This window comes from Cherax quadricarinatus, unplaced genomic scaffold, assembly GCF_038502225.1.
Source record: "Cherax quadricarinatus isolate ZL_2023a unplaced genomic scaffold, ASM3850222v1 Contig217, whole genome shotgun sequence".
Taxonomy (NCBI): domain Eukaryota; kingdom Metazoa; phylum Arthropoda; class Malacostraca; order Decapoda; family Parastacidae; genus Cherax; species Cherax quadricarinatus.
The window spans coordinates 90,680-112,569 of NW_027195243.1; positions in this window are offsets into that span (position 1 = coordinate 90,680).

Here is a 21,890-nt window from a genome sequence, read left to right on the forward strand (position 1 = left end):
CATACTGGAATATGTAGCACCAGTTTGGAACCCACACCTGATCAAGTACGTCAAGAAATTAGAGAAAGTGCAAAGGTTTGCAACAAGACTAGTCCCAAAGCTAAGGAGAATGTCCTACGAAGAAAGGTTAGGGGAAATCGGCCTGACGACACTGGAGGACAGGAGGGTTACAGAAGGCACGATAACGACAAATAAAATACTGTTAGGAATTGACAAGGTGGACAAACACAGGATGTTCCAGAGATGGGGCACAGAAACAAGGGGTCACAATTGGAAGTTGAAGAATCAGAGGAGTCAGGGGGATGTTAGGAAGTATTTCTTTAGTCATAGAGTTGCCAGAAAATGGAATAGTCTGGAAAGTGACGTAGTGGAGGCAGGAACCATACATAGTTTTAAGACGAGGTTTGATAGCACATAGAGCAGGGAGAGAGAGGACTTAGTAGTGATCAGTGAAAAGGCGGTGTCAGGAGCTATGAAACCACAAATAGGTGAATACAGCAACAAAGGCGTGTGACCTTCGGATCATCTGAGTCACACCTGTGACTTTCTACATGCCACGGGGCGTGATGGTTGGCTGTGACCTTAGTGCCCGCCCACCGTCTTCAAGGCTTACCATGCTGGGTTGTAGTAACCCTTCATGCAACACCAGCAACATGTGGGTGCCATACCTGGAGTTTACCTGGAGAGAGTTCCAGGGGTCAACGCCCCCGCGGCCCGGTCTGTGACCAGGCCTCCTGGTGGATCAGAGCCTGATCAACCAGGCTGTTACTGCTGGCTGCACGCAAACCAACGTACGAGCCACAGCTCGGCTGATCAGGAACCGACTTTAGGTTCTTGTCCAGTGCCAGCTTGAAGACTGCCAGGGGTCTGTTGGTAATCCCCCTTATGTATGCTGGGAGGCAGTTGAACAGTCTCGGGCCCCTGACACTTATTGTATGGTCTCTTAACGTGCTAGTGACACCCCTGCTTTTCATTGGGGGGGATGTTGCATCGTCTGCCAAGTCTTTTGCTTTCGTAGTGAGTGATTTTCGTGTGCAAGTTCGGTACTAGTCCCTCTAGGATTTTCCAGGTGTATATAATCATGTATCTCTCCCGCCTGCGTTCCAGGGAATACAGGTTCAGGAACCTCAAGCGCTCCCAGTAATTGAGGTGTTTTATCTCCGTTATGCGCGCCGTGAAGGTTCTCTGTACATTTTCTAGGTCAGCAATTTCACCTGCCTTGAAAGGTGCTGTTAGTGTGCAGCAATATTCCAGCCTAGATAGAACAAGTGACCTGAAGAGTGTCATCATGGGCTTGGCATCCCTCGTTTTGAAGGTTCTCATTATCCATCCTGTCATTTTTCTAGCAGATGCGATCGATACAATGTTATGGTCCTTGAAGGTTAGATCCTCCGACATGATCACTCCCAGGTCTTTGACGTTGGTGTTTCGCTCTATTTTGTGGCCAGAATTTGTTTTGTACTCTGATGAAGATTTAATTTCCTCGTGTTTACCATATCTGAGTAATTGAAATTTCTCATCGTTGAACTTCATATTGTTTTCTGCAGCCCACTGAAAGATTTGGTTGATGTCCGCCTGGAGCCTTGCAGTGTCTGCAATGGAAGACACTGTCATGCAGATTCGGGTGTCATCTGCAAAGGAAGACACGGTGCTGTGGCTGACATCCTTGTCTATGTCAGATATGAGGATGAGGAACAAGATGGGAGCGAGTACTGTGCCTTGTGGAACAGAGCTTTCCACCGTGCCTGCCTCGGACTTTACTCTGTTGACTACTACTCTCTGTGTTCTGTTAGTGAGGAAATTATAGATCCATCGACCGACTTTTCCTGTTATTCCTTTAGCACGCATTTTGTGCGCTATTACGCCATGGTCACACTTGTCGAAGGCTTTTGCAAAGTCTGTATATATTACATCTGCATTCTTTTTGTCTTCTAGTGCATCTATGACCTTGTCGTAGTGATCCAATAGTTGAGACAGACAGGAGCGACCTGTTCTAAACCCATGTTGCCCTGGGTTGTGTAACTGATGGGTTTCTAGATGGGTGGTGATCTTGCTTCTTAGGACTCTTTCAAAGATTTTTATGATATGGGATGTTAGTGCTATCGGTCTGTAGTTCTTTGCTGTTGCTTTACTGCCCCCTTTGTGGAGTGGGGCTATGTCTGTTGTTTTTAGTAACTGTGGGACGACCCCCGTGTCCATGCTCCCTCTCCATAGAATGGTAAAGGCTCGTGATAGGGGCTTCTTGCAGTTCTTGATGAACACGGAGTTCCATGAGTCTGGTCCTGGGGCAGAGTGCATGGGCATGTCATTTATCGCCTGTTCGAAGTCATTTGGCGTCAGGATAACATCAGATAGGCTTGTGTTAACCAAATTCTGTGGATCTCTCATAAAAAATTCATTTTGATCTTCGACTCTCAGTCTGGTTAGTGGCTTGCTAAAAACTGAGTCATATTGGGACTTGAGTAGCTCACTCATTTCCTTGCTGTCATCTGTGTAGGACCCATCTTGTTTAAGTAAGGACCAAATACTGGACGTTGTTCTCGACTTTGATTTGGCATAGGAGAAGAAATACTTTGCGTTTCTTTCGATTTCATTTATGGCTTTTAGTTCTTCCCGCGATTCCTGACTCCTATAAGATTCCTTTAGCTTAAGTTCGATGTTTGCTATTTCTCTGACCAGTGTCTCCCTACGCATTTCAGATATATTGACCTCTTTTAGCCGCTCTGTTATTCCTTTCCGTCGCCTGTAAAGGGAGCGCCTGTCTCTTTCTATTTTACATCTACTCCTCCTTTTTCTTAGAGGAATAAGTCTTGCGCATACATCGAGTGCCACCAAGTTAATCTGTTCTAGGCATAAGTTGGGGTCTGTGTTGCTTAGTATATCTTCCCAGCTTATATCGATTAGGACTTGGTTTTCTTGGTCCCACTTTATGTTTTTGTTATTGAAGTTGAATTTGGTGAATGCTCCCTCGTGACTAATCTCATTTTGTCGGTCTGGGGCTCTGCGCTTACATGTCTGAACCTCAATTATGTTGTGATCTGAGTATATTGTTTTTGATATGGTGACATTTCTTATCAGATCATCATTGTTAGTGAAGATGAGGTCTAGTGTATTCTCCATTCTAGTAGGCTCTATTATTTGCTGGTTTAAATTGAATTTTGTGTTGAGATTTAAAAGTTCGTGTGAGTGTGAGTTTTCATCAGAGCTGCCTCCTGGTGTTATTACTGCAACAATATTATTTGCTATATTCCTCCATTTTAGGTGCCTTAAGTTGAAATCCCCCAGGAGCAAGATGTTGGGTGCAGGAGCTGGAAGATTTTCCAGACAGTGGTCAATTTTTAACAGCTGTTCCTGGAATTGCTGGGATGTTGCATCCGGAGACTTGTAGACTACCACAATGACTAGGTTTTGGTTCTCGACCTTTACCGCTAAAACTTCCAGTACATCATTTGAGGCATTAAGCAGTTCTGTGCAAACAAGTGACTCTGCAATGTACAGGCCAACCCACCCCCCCTTTTTTTGCCTGTTCACTCTGTCACATCTGTATAGGTTGTAACCTGGGATCCATATTTCGTTGTCTAAGTGATCCTTTATGTGGGTCTCAGTGAAAGCCGCGAACATTGCCTTTGCCTCTGCAAGCAGTCCACGGATGAAAGGTATTTTGTTGTTTGTTGCTGGCTTTAGACCCTGTATATTTGCAAATAAGAATGTCATCGGACTGGTGGTATTGTTGGTACTGGGGGGGATTTTTTTTTCCGGCATTAGTATCTGTATCTGTTGGTTTGGAGTGGAGGCCATCGACTGTGGTTCCACTCCAGGAATGACTGGATTTGGTGTACGATTTCTGCCATTTCCTGCCAGTTTTTTTTTCCTTCCTGGCACTAAAAAAAACCTCTCCCTCGTGAGTGGCTGTGGCTACCCAGGTTTTCCCATGGCCTGGATGTTTTGTATCTTTGTGTCCCCTTTAGATGGTGTGCCTGGCAATTTAAGTTATAGCACAGTCTTTCCTGTACTGAAGAGGTACACATTTCAGGGTGAAAAAGCTTACAGGAAGGGAGTTTGCATTTTCCTGTTGTCATATGGGCACGGCATTTTCTAGGGTGGTCATAGTTGCACGTCCCATCTGTTTTTCCAGATTTCCCATGTCTGCAGATACCAAGTGCATAGTATGTGCACAGGCTTGGTTTCCGTTTGCCTTGGGTTTCTGTGACTGTATTCCCTGTTGGTGCATGTTTCCCTGTCTTACTTCTATCCTCCCTAGCACCAACAATGGAGCTCCCGCCATTTGTTTTCGGTAATATATCCTCACTATTGCTAGTGGAGTCCTCTTGTTTGCTATTTCCTGTTGTATTTCTTGTTTGCAATATTGGATTTATCTTATCTTTCACTACACTTGTTTCCCCACTACGGCTCCTGTCCCTCCTGTCCTGCCATAGTGGATATGTGGCATCATTCTTGCATAATGTCCGTATTATATTCTCGATATTATGAAATCTACATTTATATTGACGGTCGCAAAAAAAAAAAAAGTGACTGTGACAAGAAGCTTGTCGCAGTTCCTTTCACTATGTGACCCCGTGTTCCGGGGCTCCGGCCGCTACACACACCACACATGGTGACCCCGTGTTCCGGGGCTCCGGCCGCTACACACACCACACATAGTGACCCCGTGTTCCGGGGCTCCGGCCGCTACACACACCACACATGGTGACTCCGTGTTCCGGGGCTCCGGCCGCTACACACACCACACATGGTGACCCCGTGTTCCACGGCTCCGGCCGCTACACACACCACACATGGTGACCCCGTGTTCCGGGGCTCCGGCCGCTACACACACCACACATGGTGACCCCGTGTCCCAGGGCTCCGGCCGCTACACACACCACACATGGTGACCCCGTGTTCCGGGGCTCCGGCCGCTACACACACCACACATGGTGACCCCGTGTTCCGGGGCTCCGGCTGCTACACACACCACACATGGTGACCCCGTGTTCCGGGGCTCCGGCCGCTACACACACCACACATGGTGACCCTGTGTTCCGGGGCTCCGGCCGCTACACACACCACACATGGTGACCCCGTGTTCCGGGGCTCCGGCCGCTACACACACCACACTTGGCGACCCCGTGTTCCGGGGCTCCGGCCGCTACACACACCACTCATGGTGACCCCGTGTTCCGGGGCTTCGGCCGCTACACACACCACACATGGTGACCCCGTGTTCCAGGGCTCCGGCTGCTACACACAACACACATGGTGACCCCGTGTTCCGGGGCTCCGACCGCTACACACACACCACACATGGTGATCCCGTGTTCCAGGGTTCCGGCCGCTACACACACCACACATGGTGACCCCGTGTTCCGGGGCTCCGGCCGCTACACACACCACACATGGTAACCCCGTGTTCCGGGGCTCCGGCCGCTACACACACCACACATGGTGACCCCGTGTTCCGGGGCTCCGGCCGCTACACACACCACACATGGTGACCCCGTGTTCCAGGGCTACGGCCGCTACACACACCACACATGGTGACCCCGTGTTCCGGGGCTCCGGCCGCTACACACACCACACATGGTGACCCCATGTTCCAGGGCTCCGGCCGCTACACACACCACACATGGTGACCCCGTGTTCCAGGGCTCCGGCCGCTACACACACCACACATGGTGACCCCATGTTCCAAGGCTCCGGCCGCTACACACACCACACATGGTGACCCCATGTTCCAGGGCTCCGGCCGCTACACACAACACACATGGTGACCCCGTGTTCCGGGGCTCCGGCCGCTACACACACCACACATGGTGACCCCATGTTCCAGGGCTCCGGCCGCTACACACACCACACATGGTGACCCCGTGTTCCAGGGCTCCGGCCGCTACACACACCACACATGGTGACCCCATGTTCCAGGGCTCCGGCCGCTACACACACCACACATGGTGACCCCATGTTCCAGGGCTCCGGGCGCTACACACAACACACATGGTGACCCCGTGTTCCGGGGCTCCGGCCGCTACACACAACACACATGGTGACCCCATGTTCCGGGGCTCCGGCCGCTACACACACCACACATGGTGACCCCGTGTTCCGGGACTCCGGCCGCTACACACACCACACATGGTGACCCCATGTTCCAGGGCTCCGGCCGCTACACACACCACACATGGTGACCCCGTGTTCCAGGGCTCCGGCCGCTACACACACCACACATGGTGACCCCATGTTCCAGGGCTCCGGCCGCTACAGACAACACACATGGTGACCCCGTGTTCCAGGGCTCCGGCCGCTACACACACCACACATGGTGACCCCATGTTCCAGGGCTCCGGCCGCTACACACACCACACATGGTGACCCCGTGTTCCGGGGCTCCGGCCGCTACACACACCACACATGGTGACCCCATGTTCCATGGCTCCGGCCGCTACACACACCACACATGGTGACCCCGTGTTCCAGGGCTCCGGCCGCTACACACACCACACATGGTGACCCCATGTTCCAGGGCTCCGGCCGCTACACACACCACACATGGTGACCCCGTGTTCCGGGGCTCCGGCCGCTACACACACCACACATGGTGACCCCGTGTTCCGGGGCTCCGGCCGCTACACACACCACACATGGTAACCCCGTGTTCCGGGGCTCCGGCCGCTACACACACCACACATGGTAACCCCGTGTTCCGGGGCTCCGGCCGCTACACACACCACACATGGTAACCCCGTGTTCCGGGGCTCCGGCCGCTACACACACCACACATGGTGACCCCGTGTTCCGGGGCTCCGGCCGCTACACACAACACACATGGTGACCCCATGTTCCGGGGCTCCGGCCGCTACACACACCACACATGGTGACCCCATGTTCCAGGGCTCCGGCCGCTACACACACCACACATGGTGACCCCGTGTTCCGGGGCTCCGGCCGCTACACACACCACACATGGTGACCCCGTGTTCCGGGGCTCCGGCCGCTACACACAACACACATGGTGACCCCGTGTTCCAGGGCTCCGACCGCTACACACACCACACATGGTGACCCCGTGTTCCGGGGCTCCGGCCGCTACACACACCACACATGGTGACCCCGTGTTCCAGGGCTCCGGCCGCTACACACAACACACATGGTGACCCCGTGTTCCAGGGCTCCGACCGCTACACACACCACACATGATTTTCATGCAAATTTAAACGCCGCGTAAGTTCTAGAGTAACCGAAAAATTTTTTACAAAAAACACTGAGAAACTGACCCATAACAAAAGGAACGGTGTAAGATTTCAACGAACCTTTATTTGCAAGAAGACAGATCGGGGCCAGGCGCCCTTATTTGTATTTTGGTTCCTGGTGAGTATATATAACCTATAGCAATGCAAATAAAATTTTGGAAAAAAAAAATAGGAGAACGCTCAGAAATTACCGCTAGAAAATATGTAAGAAAAAGAACTGTATGATATGAGGATAAAGTGGACAGTTATTATGGGTTCCAAAAATTGGAATAAACGCTGAATATCTCTTCCCAGGACCATCATCATCATATTGTGAGTATACTGATGCAGCCCATAGCAGGGGCAAGACAGCATTGTTTGTACCCTCTACCAGGACAGTAAGGCTGCACCAGGGCTACCAGGGCTACCAGGGCTACCAGGGCTACCAGGGCTACCAGGGCTACCAGGGCTACCAGGGCTACCAGGGCTACCAGGGCTACCAGGGCAGGAAGGCTACACCAGGGCTACCAGGGCAGGAAGGCTACACCAGGGCTACCAGGGCAGGAAGGCAGCACCAGGGCTACCAGGGCATAAAGGCTACACCAAGGCTACCAGGGGGGCAGGAAGGCTGCATCAGGGCTACCAGGGGGGCAGGAAGGCTGCATCAGGGCTACCAGGGCATAAAGGCTACACCAAGGCTACCAGGGCAGGAAGGCTGCACCAGGGCTACCAGGGCATAAAGGCTACACCAAGGCTACCAGGGCAGGAAGGCTACACCAGGGCTACCAGGGCAGGAAGGCTGCACCAGGGCTACCAGGGCAGGAAGGCTACACCAGGGCTGCCAGGGCAGGAAGGCTGCACCAGGGCTAACAGGGCAAGAAGGATACACCAGGGCTATCAGGGCATAAAGGCTACACCAGAGCTACCAGGGCAGGAAGAATACACCAAGGCTACCAGGGTAGGAAGGCTACACCAGAGCTATCAAGACACGAAGGCTACACTAGGGCTACCAGGACAGGAAGGCTACACCAAGGCTACCAGGGCAGGAAGGCTACACCAGGGCTACCAGGGCAGGAAGAATACACCAGGGCTACCAGGGTAGGAAGGCTACATCAAGGCTACCAGGGCAGGAAGGCTGCACCAGGGCTACCAGGGCAGGAAGGCTACACCAGGGCTATCAGGGCAGGAAGGCTACACCAAGGCTACCAGGGCAGGAAGTCTATACCAGGGCTACCAGGGCAGGAAGGCTACACCAAGGCTACCAGGGCTGGAATGCCACTCCAAGGCTACAAAGGCAGGAAGGCTACACCAGGGCTACCAGGGCTACTAGGGCAGGAAAGCTACACCAAGGCTACCAGGGCAGGAAGGCTACACCAAGGCTACCAGGGCAGGAAGGCTACACCAGGGCTACCAGGGCAGGAAGCCTGCACCAGGGCTACCAGGGCAGGAAGGCTACACCAGGGCTACCAGGGCAGGAAAGCTACACCAAGGCTACCAGGGCAGGAAGGCTACACCAGGGCTACCAGGGCAGGAAGGCTACACCAGGGCTACCAGGGCAGGAAGGCTACACCAAGGCTACCAGGGCAGGAAGGCTACACCAGGGCTACCAGGGCAGGAAAGCTACACCAAGGCTACCAGGGCAGGAAGGCTACACCAGGGCTACCAGGGCAGGAAAGCTACACCAAGGCTACCAGGGCAGGAAGGCTACACCAGGGCTACCAGGGCAGGAAGGTTACACCAGGGCTATCAGAGCAGGAAGGCTACACCAGGGCTACCAGGGCAGGAAGGCTACACCAAGGCTACCAGGGCAGGAAGGCTACACCAGGGCTACCAGGGCAGGAAGGCTACACCAGGTCTATCAGGACAGGAAAGCTACACAAAGGCTACCAGGGCAGGAAGGCTACACCAAGGCTACCAGAGCAGGAAGGCTACACCAGGGCTACCTGGGCAGGAAGGCTACACCAGGGCTATCAGGGCAGGAAGGCTACACCAGGGCTACCAGGGCAGGAAGGCTACACCAGGGCTATCAGGGCAGGAAGGCTACACCAGGGCTACCAGGGCAGGAAGGCTACACCAGGGCTACCAGGGCAGGAAGGCTACACCAAGGCTACCAGGGCAGGAAGGCTACACCAGGGCTATCAGGGCAGGAAGGCTACACCAAGGCTACCAGGGCAGGAAGGCTACACCAGGGCTATCAGGGCAGGAAGGCTACACCAAGGCTACCAGGGCAGGAAGACTACACCAGGGCTATCAGGGCAGGAAGGCTAGACCAGAGCTATCAGGGCAGGAAGGCTAGACCAGGGCTATCAGGGCAGGAAGGCTAGACCAGGGCTATCAGGGCATGAAGGCTACACCACATCGCAGACGACGGTATCACTGATAATGTTAAACTTGTAAGACGTGTGCACAACAATAGAGTGTTAGAAACACACAAGTTATACCATGAATTAATTACACTCCTCATGGCCCTTCAACATTACTGTTTTATTAACGTAACCTAAGCAATGTTAATGTTCAGCTATGTGATACTGTATCATGGTCACCAGGTACGAGTGGTGTCTTTCTTGAATAAGTGTCCGAACTGTGTCAACTTTTGTAACTGTACATGAAGGCGACATGCACAAATACAGAAAAAAAAACTTAACGGCGTACGTAAAGACTAAAAGTAAGGTTACAGGTGACGTACTTACAGAGTTGGTCGTGGTGACTGTTGGTCGTGGTGACTATTGGTCGTGGTGACTGTTGGTCGTGGTGATTGTTGGTCGTGGTGATTGTTGGTCGTGGTGATCGTTGGTCGTGGTGATCGTTGGTAGTGGTGATCGTTGGTCGTGATGATTGTTAGTCGTGGTGATTGTTGGTCGTGGTGATCGTTGGTCGTGGTGACTGTTGGTCGTGGTGACTATTGGTCGTGGTGACTGTTGGTCGTGGTGATTGTTGGTCGTGGTGATTGTTGGTCGTGTGATCGTTGGTAGTGGTGATCGTGATGATTGTTAGTCGTGGTGATTGTTGGTCGTGGTGATCGTGGTGATTGTTGGTCGTGGTGATCGTTGGTCGTGATGATTGTTAGTCGTGGTGATTGTTGGTCGTGGTGATCGTTGGTCGTGGTGATCGTTGGTCCTGGTGATCATTCGTGGTGGTGATTGTTGGTCGTGGCGATCGTTGGTCGTGGTGATTGTTAGTCGTGGTGATTGTTGGTCGTGGTGATCGTTGGTCGTGGTGATCGTTGGTCGTGGTGATCGTTGCTCTTGGTGATCGTTGCTCGTGGTGATCGTTGGTCGAGATGATTGTTAGACGTGGTGATTGTTGGTCGTGGTGATCGTTGGTCGTGGTGATTGTTGGTCGTGGTGATCGTTGGTCGTGTTGATCGTTGGTCGTGGTGATCGTTGGTCGTGATGATTGTTAGTCGTGGTGATTGTTGGTCGTGGTGATCGTTGGTCGTGGTGATTGTTGGTCGTGGTGATCGTTGGTCGTGGTGATCGTTGGTCGTGGTGATCGTTGGTCGTGATGATTGTTAGTCGTGGTGATTGTTGGTCGTGGTGATCGTTGGTCGTGGTGATTGTTGGTCGTGGTGATCGTTGGTCGTGGTGATCGTTGGTCGTGGTGATTGTTGGTCGTGGTGATTGTTGGTCGTGGTGATTGTTGGTCGTGGTGATCGTTGGTCGTGGTGATTGTTGGTCGTGGTGATTGTTGGTCGTGGTGATCGTTGGTCGTGGTGATCGTTGGTCGTGGTGATCGTTGGTCGTGGTGATCGTTGGTCGTGGTGATTGTTGGTCGTGGTGATCATTGGCCGTGGCGATCGTTGGTCGTGGTGATTGTTGGTCGTGGTGATCGTTGGCCGTGGTGATCGTTGGTCGTGGTGATCGTTGGTCGTGGTGATCGTTGGTCGTGGTGATCGTTGGTCGTAATGATCGTCTTCTCGGTCTGGCCTCCTCATGGGTACAAGTGGTGGCAGCTCACTACCTCCAGCAGTAGGGCCACCATCACTACCTCCAGCAGTAGGGCCACCATCACTGCCTCCAGCAGTAGGGCCACCATCACTACCTCCAGCAGTAGGGCCACCATCACTACCTCCAGCAGTAGGGCCACCATCACTGCCTCCAGCAGTAGGGCCACCATCACTACCTCCAGCAGTAGGGCCACCATCACTACCTCCAGCAGTAGGGCCACCATCACTGCCTCCAGCAGTAGGGCCACCATCACTACCTCCAGCAGTAGGGCCACCATCACTACCTCTAGCAGTAGGGCCACCATCACTACCTCCAGCATTAGGGCCACCATCACTACCTCCAGCAGCAGGGCCACCATCACTACCTCCAGCAGTAGGGCCACCATCACTTCCTCCAGCAGCAGGGCCACCATCACTACCTCAAGCAGTAGGGCCACCATCACTGCCTCCAGCAGTAGGGCCACCATCACTACCTCCAGCAGTAGGGCCACCATCACTATCTCTAGCAGTAGGGCCACCATCACTACCTCTAGCAGTAATGCCACCATCACTACCTCCAGCAGTAGGGCCACCATCACTACCTCCAGCAGTAGGGCCACCATCGCTACCTCTAGCAGTAGGGCCACCATCACTACCTCCAGCAGTAGGGCCACCATCACTACCTCCAGCAGTAGGGCCACCATCACTACCTCTAGCAGTAGGGCCACCATCACTACCTCCAGCAGTAGGGCCACCATCACTACCTCCAGCAGTAATGCCACCATCACTACCTCCAGCAGTAGAGCCACCATCACTACCTCCAGCAGCAGGGCCACCATCACTACTTCCTGCAGTAGGGCCACCATCACTACCTCCAGCAGTAGGGCCACTATCACTACCTCCAGCAGTAGGGCCACCATCACTACCTCTAGCAGTAGGGCCACCATCACTACCTCCAGCAGTAGGGCCACCATCACTACCTCCAGCAGTAGGGCCACCATCACTACCTCCAGCAGTAGGGCCACCATCACTACCTACAGCAGTAGGGCCACCATCACTACCTCCAGCAGTAGGGCCACCATCACTACCTCCAGCAGTACGGCCACCATCACTACCTCCAGCAGTACGGCCACCATCACTACCTCCAGCAGTAGGCCCACCATCACTACCTCCAGCAGTAGGGCCACCATCACTACCTCTAGCAGTAGGGCCACCATCACTACCTCCAGCAGTAGGGCCACCATCACTACCTACAGCAGTAGGGCCACCATCACTACCTCCAGCAGTAGGGCCACCATCACTACCTCTAGCAGTAGGGCCACCATCACTACCTCCAGCAGTAGGGCCACCATCACTACCTCCAGCAGTAGGGCCACCATCACTACCTCTAGCAGTAGGGCCACCATCACTACCTCCAGCAGTATGGCCACCATCACTACCTCTAGCAGTAGGGCCACCATCACTACCTCCAGCAGTAGGGCCACCATCACTACCTCCAGCAGTAGGGCCACCATCACTACCTCTAGCAGTAGGGCCACCATCACTACCTCCAGCAGTAGGGCCACCATCACTACCTCTAGCAGTAGGGCCACCATCACTACCTCCAGCAGTAGGGCCACCATCACTACCTCCAGCAGTAGGGCCACCATCACTACCTCCAGCAGTAGGGCCACCATCACTACCTCCAGCAGTAGGGCCACCATCACTACCTCCAGCAGTAGGGCCACCATCACTACCTCCAGCAGTAGGGCCACCATCACTACCTCCAGCAGTAGGGCCACCATCACTACCTCCAGCAGTAGGGCCACCATCACTACCTACAGCAGTAGGGCCACCATCACTACCTCCAGCAGTAGGGCCACCATCACTACCTCCAGCAGTAGGGCCACCATCACTACCTCCAGCAGTAGGGCCACCATCACTACCTCCAGCAGTAGGGCTACCATCACTACCTCCAGCAGTAGTGCCACCATCACTAGCTCCAGCAGTAGGGCCACCATCACTACCTCCAGCAGTAGGGCCACCATCACTACCTCCAGCAGTAGGGCCACCATCACTACCTCCAGCAGTAGGGCCACCATCACTACCTCTAGCAGTAGGGCCACCATCACTACCTCCAGCAGTAGGGCCACCATCACTACCTCCAGCAGTAGGGCCACCATCACTACCTCCAGCAGTAGGGCCACCATCACTACCTACAGCAGTAGGGCCACCATCACTACCTCCAGCAGTAGGGCCACCATCACTACCTCCAGCAGTAGGGCCACCATCACTACCTACAGCAGTAGGGCCACCATCACTACCTCCAGCAGTAGGGCCACCATCACTACCTCCAGCAGTAGGGCCACCATCACTACCTCCAGCAGTAGGGCTACCATCACTACCTCCAGCAGTAGGGCCACCATCACTACCTCCAGCAGTAGGGCCACCATCACTACCTCCAGCAGTAGGGCCACCATCACTACCTACAGCAGTAGGGCCACCATCACTACCTCCAGCAGTAGGGCCACCATCACTACCTCCAGCAGTAGGGCCACCATCACTACCTCCAGCATTAGTGCCACCATCACTAACTCCAGCAGTAGGGCCACCATCACTACCTCCAGCAGTAGAGCCACCATCACTACCTCCAGCAGTAGGGCCACCATCACTACCTCCAGCAGTAGGGCCACCATCACTACCTCTAGCAGTAGGGCCACCATCACTACCTCCAGCAGTAGGGCCACCATCACTACCTCCAGCAGTAGGGCCACCATCACTACCTCCAGCAGTAGGGCCACCATCACTACCTACAGCAGTAGGGCCACCATCACTACCTCCAGCAGTAGGGCCACCATCACTACCTCCAGCAGTAGGGCCACCATCACTACCTCCAGCAGTAGGGCCACCATCACTACCTCCAGCAGTAGGGCTACCATCACTACCTCCAGCAGTAGGGCCACCATCACTACCTCCAGCAGTATTGCCACCATCACTACCTCCAGCAGTAGGGCCACCATCACTACCTACAGCAGTAGGGCCACCATCACTACCTCCAGCAGTAGGGCCACCATCACTACCTCCAGCAGTAGGGCCACCATCACTACCTCCAGCAGTAGGGCCACCATCACTACCTCCAGCAGTAGGGCCACCATCACTACCTACAGCAGTAGGGCCACCATCACTACCTCCAGCAGTAGGGCTACCATCACTACCTCCAGCAGTAGGGCCACCATCACTACCTCCAGCAGTAGGGCCACCATCACTACCTCCAGCAGTATGGCCACCATCACTACCTCCAGCAGTAGGGCCACCATCACTACCTCCAGCAGTAGGGCCACCATCACTACCTCCAGCAGTAGGGCCACCATCACTACCTCCAGCAGTAGGGCCACCATCACTACCTCCAGCAGTAGGGCCACCATCACTACCTCCAGCAGTAGGGCCACCATCACTACCTCCAGCAGTAGGGCTACCATCACTGCCTCCAGCAGTAGGGCCACCATCACTACCTCCAGCAGTAGGGCCACCATCACTACCTCCAGCAGTAGGGCCACCATCACTACCTCCAGCAGTAGGGCCACCATCACTACCTCCAGCAGTAGGGCCACCATCACTACCTCCAGCAGTAGGGCCACCATCACTACCTCCAGCAGTAGGGCCACCATCACTACCTCCAGCAGTAGGGCCACCATCACTACCTCCAGCAGTAGGGCCACCATCACTACCTCCAGCAGTAGGGCCACCATCACTACCTCCAGCAGTAGGGCCACCATCACTACCTACAGCAGTAGGGCCACCATCACTACCTCCAGCAGTAGGGCCACCATCACTACCTCCAGCAGTAGGGCCACCATCACTACCTCCAGCAGTAGGGCCACCATCACTACCTCCAGCAGTAGGGCCACCATCACTACCTCCAACAGTAGGGCCACCATCACTACCTCCAGCAGTAGGGCCACCATCACTACCTCCAGCAGTAGGGCCACCATCACTACCTCCAGCAGTAGGGCCACCATCACTACCTCTAGCAGTAGGGCCACCATCACTACCTCCAGCAGTAGTGCCACCATCACTACCTCCAGCAGTAGGGCCACCATCACTACCTCCAGCAGTAGGGCCACCATCACTACCTCCAGCAGTAGGGCCACCATCACTACCTCTAGCAGTAGGGCTACCATCACTACCTCCAGCAGTAGGGCCACCATCACTACCTCCAGCAGTTGGGCCACCATCACTACCTCTAGCAGTAGGGCCACCATCACTACCTCCAGCAGTAGGGCCACCATCATTACCTCCAGCAGTAGGGCGACCATCACTACCTCCAGCAGTAGGGCCACCATCACTACCTCTAGCAGTAGGGCCACCATCACTACCTCCAGCAGTAGGGCCACCATCACTACCTCCAGCAGTAGGGCCACCATCACTACCTCCAGCAGTAGGGCCACCATCACTACCTCCAGCAGTAGGGCCACCATCACTACCTCCAGCAGTAGGGCCACCATCACTACCTCCAGCAGTAGGGCCACCATCACTACCTCCAGCGGTAGGGCCACCATCACTACCTCCAGCAGTAGGGCCACCATCACTACCTCCAGCAGTAGGGCCACCATCATTACCTCTAGCAGTAGGGCCACTATCACTACCTCCAGCAGTAGGGCCACCATCACTACCTCCAGCAGTAGGGCCACCATCACTACCTCCAGCAGTAGGGCCACCATCACTACCTCCAGCAGTAGGGCCACCATCATTACCTCTAGCAGTAGGGCCACTATCACTACCTCCAGCAGTAGGGCCACCATCACTACCTCCAGCAGTAGGGCCACTATCACTACCTCCAGCAGTAGGGCCACCATCACTACCTCCAGCAGTAGGGCCACCATCACTACCTCCAGCAGTAGGGCTACCATCACTACCTCCAGCAGTAGGGCCACTATCACTACCTCCAGCAGTAGGGCCACCATCACTACCTCCAGCAGTAGGGCCACTATCACTACCTCCAGCAGTAGGGCCACCATCACTACCTCCAGCAGTAGGGCCACCATCACTACCTCCAGCAGTAGGGCTACCATCACTACCTCCAGCAGTAGGGCCACTATCACTACCTACAGCAGTAGGGCCACCATCACTACCTCCAGCAGTAGGGCCACCATCACTACCTCCAGCAGTAGGGCCACCATCACTACCTCCAGCAGTAGGGCCACCATCACTACCTCCAGCAGTAGGGCCACCATCACTACCTCCAGAAGTAGGGCTACCATCACTACCTCCAGCAGTAGGGCCACTATCACTACCTCCAGCAGTAGGGCCACCATCACTACCTCCAGCAGTAGGGCCACCATCACTACCTCCAGCAGTAGGGCCACCATCACTACCTCCAGCAGTAGGGCCACCATCACTACCTCTAGCAGTAGGGCCACCATCACTACCTCCAGCAGTAGGGCCACCATCACTACCTCCAGCAGTAGGGCCACCATCACTACCTCCAGCAGTAGGGCCACCATCACTACCTACAGCAGTAGGGCCACCATCACTACCTCCAGCAGTAGGGCCACCATCACTACCTCCAGCAGTAGGGCCACCATCACTACCTACAGCAGTAGGGCCACCATCACTACCTCCAGCAGTAGGGCCACCATCACTACCTCCAGCAGTAGGGCCACCATCACTACCTCCAGCAGTAGGGCCACCATCACTACCTCCAGCAGTAGGGCCACCATCACTACCTCCAGCAGTAGGGCCACCATCACTACCTCCAGCAGTAGGGCCACCATCACTACCTACAGCAGTAGGGCCACCATCACTACCTCCAGCAGTAGGGCCACCATCACTACCTCCAGCAGTAGGGCCACCATCACTACCTCCAGCAGTAGGGCCACCATCACTACCTCCAGCAGTAGGGCTACCATCACTACCTCCAGCAGTAGTGCCACCATCACTAGCTCCAGCAGTAGGGCCACCATCACTACCTCCAGCAGTAGGGCCACCATCACTACCTCCAGCAGTAGGGCCACCATCACTACCTCCAGCAGTAGGGCCACCATCACTACCTCTAGCAGTAGGGCCACCATCACTACCTCCAGCAGTAGGGCCACCATCACTACCTCCAGCAGAAGGGCCACCATCACTACCTCCAGCAGTAGGGCCACCATCACTACCTACATCAGTAGGGCCACCATCACTACCTCCAGCAGTAGGGCCACCATCACTACCTCCAGCAGTAGGGCCACCATCACTACCTACAGCAGTAGGGCCACCATCACTACCTCCAGCAGTAGGGCCACCATCACTACCTCCAGCAGTAGGGCCACCATCACTACCTCCAGCAGTAGGGCTACCATCACTACCTCCAGCAGTAGGGCCACCATCACTACCTCCAGCAGTAGGGCCACCATCACTACCTCCAGCAGTAGGGCCACCATCACTACCTACAGCAGTAGGGCCACCATCACTACCTCCAGCAGTAGGGCCACCATCACTACCTCCAGCAGTAGGGCCACCATCACTACCTCCAGCATTAGTGCCACCATCACTAGCTCCAGCAGTAGGGCCACCATCACTACCTCCAGCAGTAGAGCCACCATCACTACCTCCAGCAGTAGGGCCACCATCACTACCTCCAGCAGTAGGGCCACCATCACTACCTCTAGCAGTAGGGCCACCATCACTACCTCCAGCAGTAGGGCCACCATCACTACCTCCAGCAGTAGGGCCACCATCACTACCTCCAGCAGTAGGGCCACCATCACTACCTACAGCAGTAGGGCCACCATCACTACCTCCAGCAGTAGGGCCACCATCACTACCTCCAGCAGTAGGGCCACCATCACTACCTCCAGCAGTAGGGCCACCATCACTACCTCCAGCAGTAGGGCTACCATCACTACCTCCAGCAGTAGGGCCACCATCACTACCTCCAGCAGTATTGCCACCATCACTACCTCCAGCAGTAGGGCCACCATCACTACCTACAGCAGTAGGGCCACCATCACTACCTCCAGCAGTAGGGCCACCATCACTACCTCCAGCAGTAGGGCCACCATCACTACCTCCAGCAGTAGGGCCACCATCACTACCTCCAGCAGTAGGGCCACCATCACTACCTACAGCAGTAGGGCCACCATCACTACCTCCAGCAGTAGGGCTACCATCACTACCTCCAGCAGTAGGGCCACCATCACTACCTCCAGCAGTAGGGCCACCATCACTACCTCCAGCAGTATGGCCACCATCACTACCTCCAGCAGTAGGGCCACCATCACTACCTCCAGCAGTAGGGCCACCATCACTACCTCCAGCAGTAGGGCCACCATCACTACCTCCAGCAGTAGGGCCACCATCACTACCTCCAGCAGTAGGGCCACCATCACTACCTCTAGCAGTAGGGCTACCATCACTACCTCCAGCAGTAGGGCCACCATCACTACCTCCAGCAGTTGGGCCACCATCACTACCTCTAGCAGTAGGGCCACCATCACTACCTCCAGCAGTAGGGCCACCATCATTACCTCCAGCAGTAGGGCCACCATCACTACCTCCAGCAGTAGGGCCACCATCACTACCTCTAGCAGTAGGGCCACCATCACTACCTCCAGCAGTAGGGCCACCATCACTACCTCCAGCAGTAGGGCCACCATCACTACCTCCAGCAGTAGGGCCACCATCACTACCTCCAGCAGTAGGGCCACCATCACTACCTCCAGCAGTAGGGCCACCATCACTACCTCCAGCAGTAGGGCCACCATCACTACCTCCAGCGGTAGGGCCACCATCACTACCTCCAGCAGTAGGGCCACCATCACTACCTCCAGCAGTAGGGCCACCATCATTACCTCTAGCAGTAGGGCCACTATCACTACCTCCAGCAGTAGGGCCACCATCACTACCTCCAGCAGTAGGGCCACCATCACTACCTCCAGCAGTAGGGCCACCATCACTACCTCCAGCAGTAGGGCCACCATCATTACCTCTAGCAGTAGGGCCACTATCACTACCTCCAGCAGTAGGGCCACCATCACTACCTCCAGCAGTAGGGCCACTATCACTACCTCCAGCAGTAGGGCCACCATCACTACCTCCAGCAGTAGGGCCACCATCACTACCTCCAGCAGTAGGGCTACCATCACTACCTCCAGCAGTAGGGCCACTATCACTACCTCCAGCAGTAGGGCCACCATCACTACCTCCAGCAGTAGGGCCACTATCACTACCTCCAGCAGTAGGGCCACCATCACTACCTCCAGCAGTAGGGCCACCATCACTACCTCCAGCAGTAGGGCTACCATCACTACCTCCAGCAGTAGGGCCACTATCACTACCTACAGCAGTAGGGCCACCATCACTACCTCCAGCAGTAGGGCCACCATCACTACCTCCAGCAGTAGGGCCACCATCACTACCTCCAGCAGTAGGGCCACCATCACTACCTCCAGCAGTAGGGCCACCATCACTACCTCCAGAAGTAGGGCTACCTTCACTACCTCCAGCAGTAGGGCCACTATCACTACCTCCAGCAGTAGGGCCACCATCACTACCTCCAGCAGTAGGGCCACCATCACTACCTCCAGCAGTAGGGCCACCATCACTACCTCCAGCAGTAGGGCCACCATCACTACCTCTAGCAGTAGGGCCACCATCACTACCTCCAGCAGTAGGGCCACCATCACTACCTCCAGCAGTAGGGCCACCATCACTACCTCCAGCAGTAGGGCCACCATCACTTCCTACAGCAGTAGGGCCACCATCACTACCTCCAGCAGTAGGGCCACCATCACTACCTCCAGCAGTAGGGCCACCATCACTACCTACAGCAGTAGGGCCACCATCACTACCTCCAGCAGTAGGGCCACCATCACTACCTCCAGCAGTAGGGCCACCATCACTACCTCCAGCAGTAGGGCTACCATCACTACCTCCAGCAGTAGGGCCACCATCACTACCTCCAGCAGTAGGGCCACCATCACTACCTCCAGCAGTAGGGCCACCATCACTACCTACAGCAGTAGGGCCACCATCACTACCTCCAGCAGTAGGGCCACCATCACTACCTCCAGCAGTAGGGCCACCATCACTACCTCCAGCATTAGTGCCACCATCACTAGCTCCAGCAGTAGGGCCACCATCACTACCTCCAGCAGTAGAGCCACCATCACTACCTCCAGCAGTAGGGCCACCATCACTACCTCCAGCAGTAGGGCCACCATCACTACCTCTAGCAGTAGGGCCACCATCACTACCTCCAGCAGTAGGGCCACCATCACTACCTCCAGCAGTAGGGCCACCATCACTACCTCCAGCAGTAGGGCCACCATCACTACCTACAGCAGTAGGGCCACCATCACTACCTCCAGCAGTAGGGCCACCATCACTACCTCCAGCAGTAGGGCCACCATCACTACCTCCAGCAGTAGGGCCACCATCACTACCTCCAGCAGTAGGGCTACCATCACTACCTCCAGCAGTAGGGCCACCATCACTACCTCCAGCAGTATTGCCACCATCACTACCTCCAGCAGTAGGGCCACCATCACTACCTACAGCAGTAGGGCCACCATCACTACCTCCAGCAGTAGGGCCACCATCACTACCTCCAGCAGTAGGGCCACCATCACTACCTCCAGCAGTAGGGCCACCATCACTACCTCCAGCAGTAGGGCCACCATCACTACCTCCAGCAGTAGGGCTACCATCACTACCTCCAGCAGTAGGGCCACCATCACTACCTCCAGCAGTAGGGCCACCATCACTACCTCCAGCAGTAGGGCCACCATCACTACCTCCAGCAGTAGGGCCACCATCACTACCTCCAGCAGTAGGGCCACCATCACTACCTCCAGCAGTAGGGCCACCATCACTACCTCCAGCAGTAGGGCCACCATCACTACCTCCAGCAGTAGGGCCACCATCACTACCTCCAGCAGTAGGGCCACCATCACTACCTCCAGCAGTAGGGCTACCATCACTACCTCCAGCAGTAGGGCCACCATCACTACCTCCAGCAGTAGGGCCACCATCACTACCTCCAGCAGTAGGGCCACCATCACTACCTCCAGCAGTAGGGCCACCATCACTACCTCCAGCAGTAGGGCCACCATCACTACCTCCAGCAGTAGGGCCACCATCACTACCTCCAGCAGTAGGGCCACCATCACTACCTCCAGCAGTAGGGCCACCATCACTACCTCCAGCAGTAGGGCCACCATCACTACCTCCAGCAGTAGGGCCACCATCACTACCTCCAGCAGTAGGGCCACCATCACTACCTCCAGCAGTAGGGCCACCATCACTACCTCCAGCAGTAGGGCCACCATCACTACCTCCAGCAGTAGGGCCACCATCACTACCTCCAGCAGTAGGGCCACCATCACTACCTCCAGCAGTAGGGCCACCATCACTACCTCCAACAGTAGGGCCACCATCACTACCTCCAGCAGTAGGGCCACCATCACTACCTCCAGCAGTAGGGCCACCATCACTACCTCCAGCAGTAGGGCCACCATCACTACCTCTAGCAGTAGGGCCACCATCACTACCTCCAGCAGTAGTGCCACCATCACTACCTCCAGCAGTAGGGCCACCATCACTACCTCCAGCAGTAGGGCCACCATCACTACCTCCAGCAGTAGGGCCACCATCACTACCTCTAGCAGTAGGGCTACCATCACTACCTCCAGCAGTAGGGCCACCATCACTACCTCCAGCAGTTGGGCCACCATCACTACCTCTAGCAGTAGGGCCACCATCACTACCTCCAGCAGTAG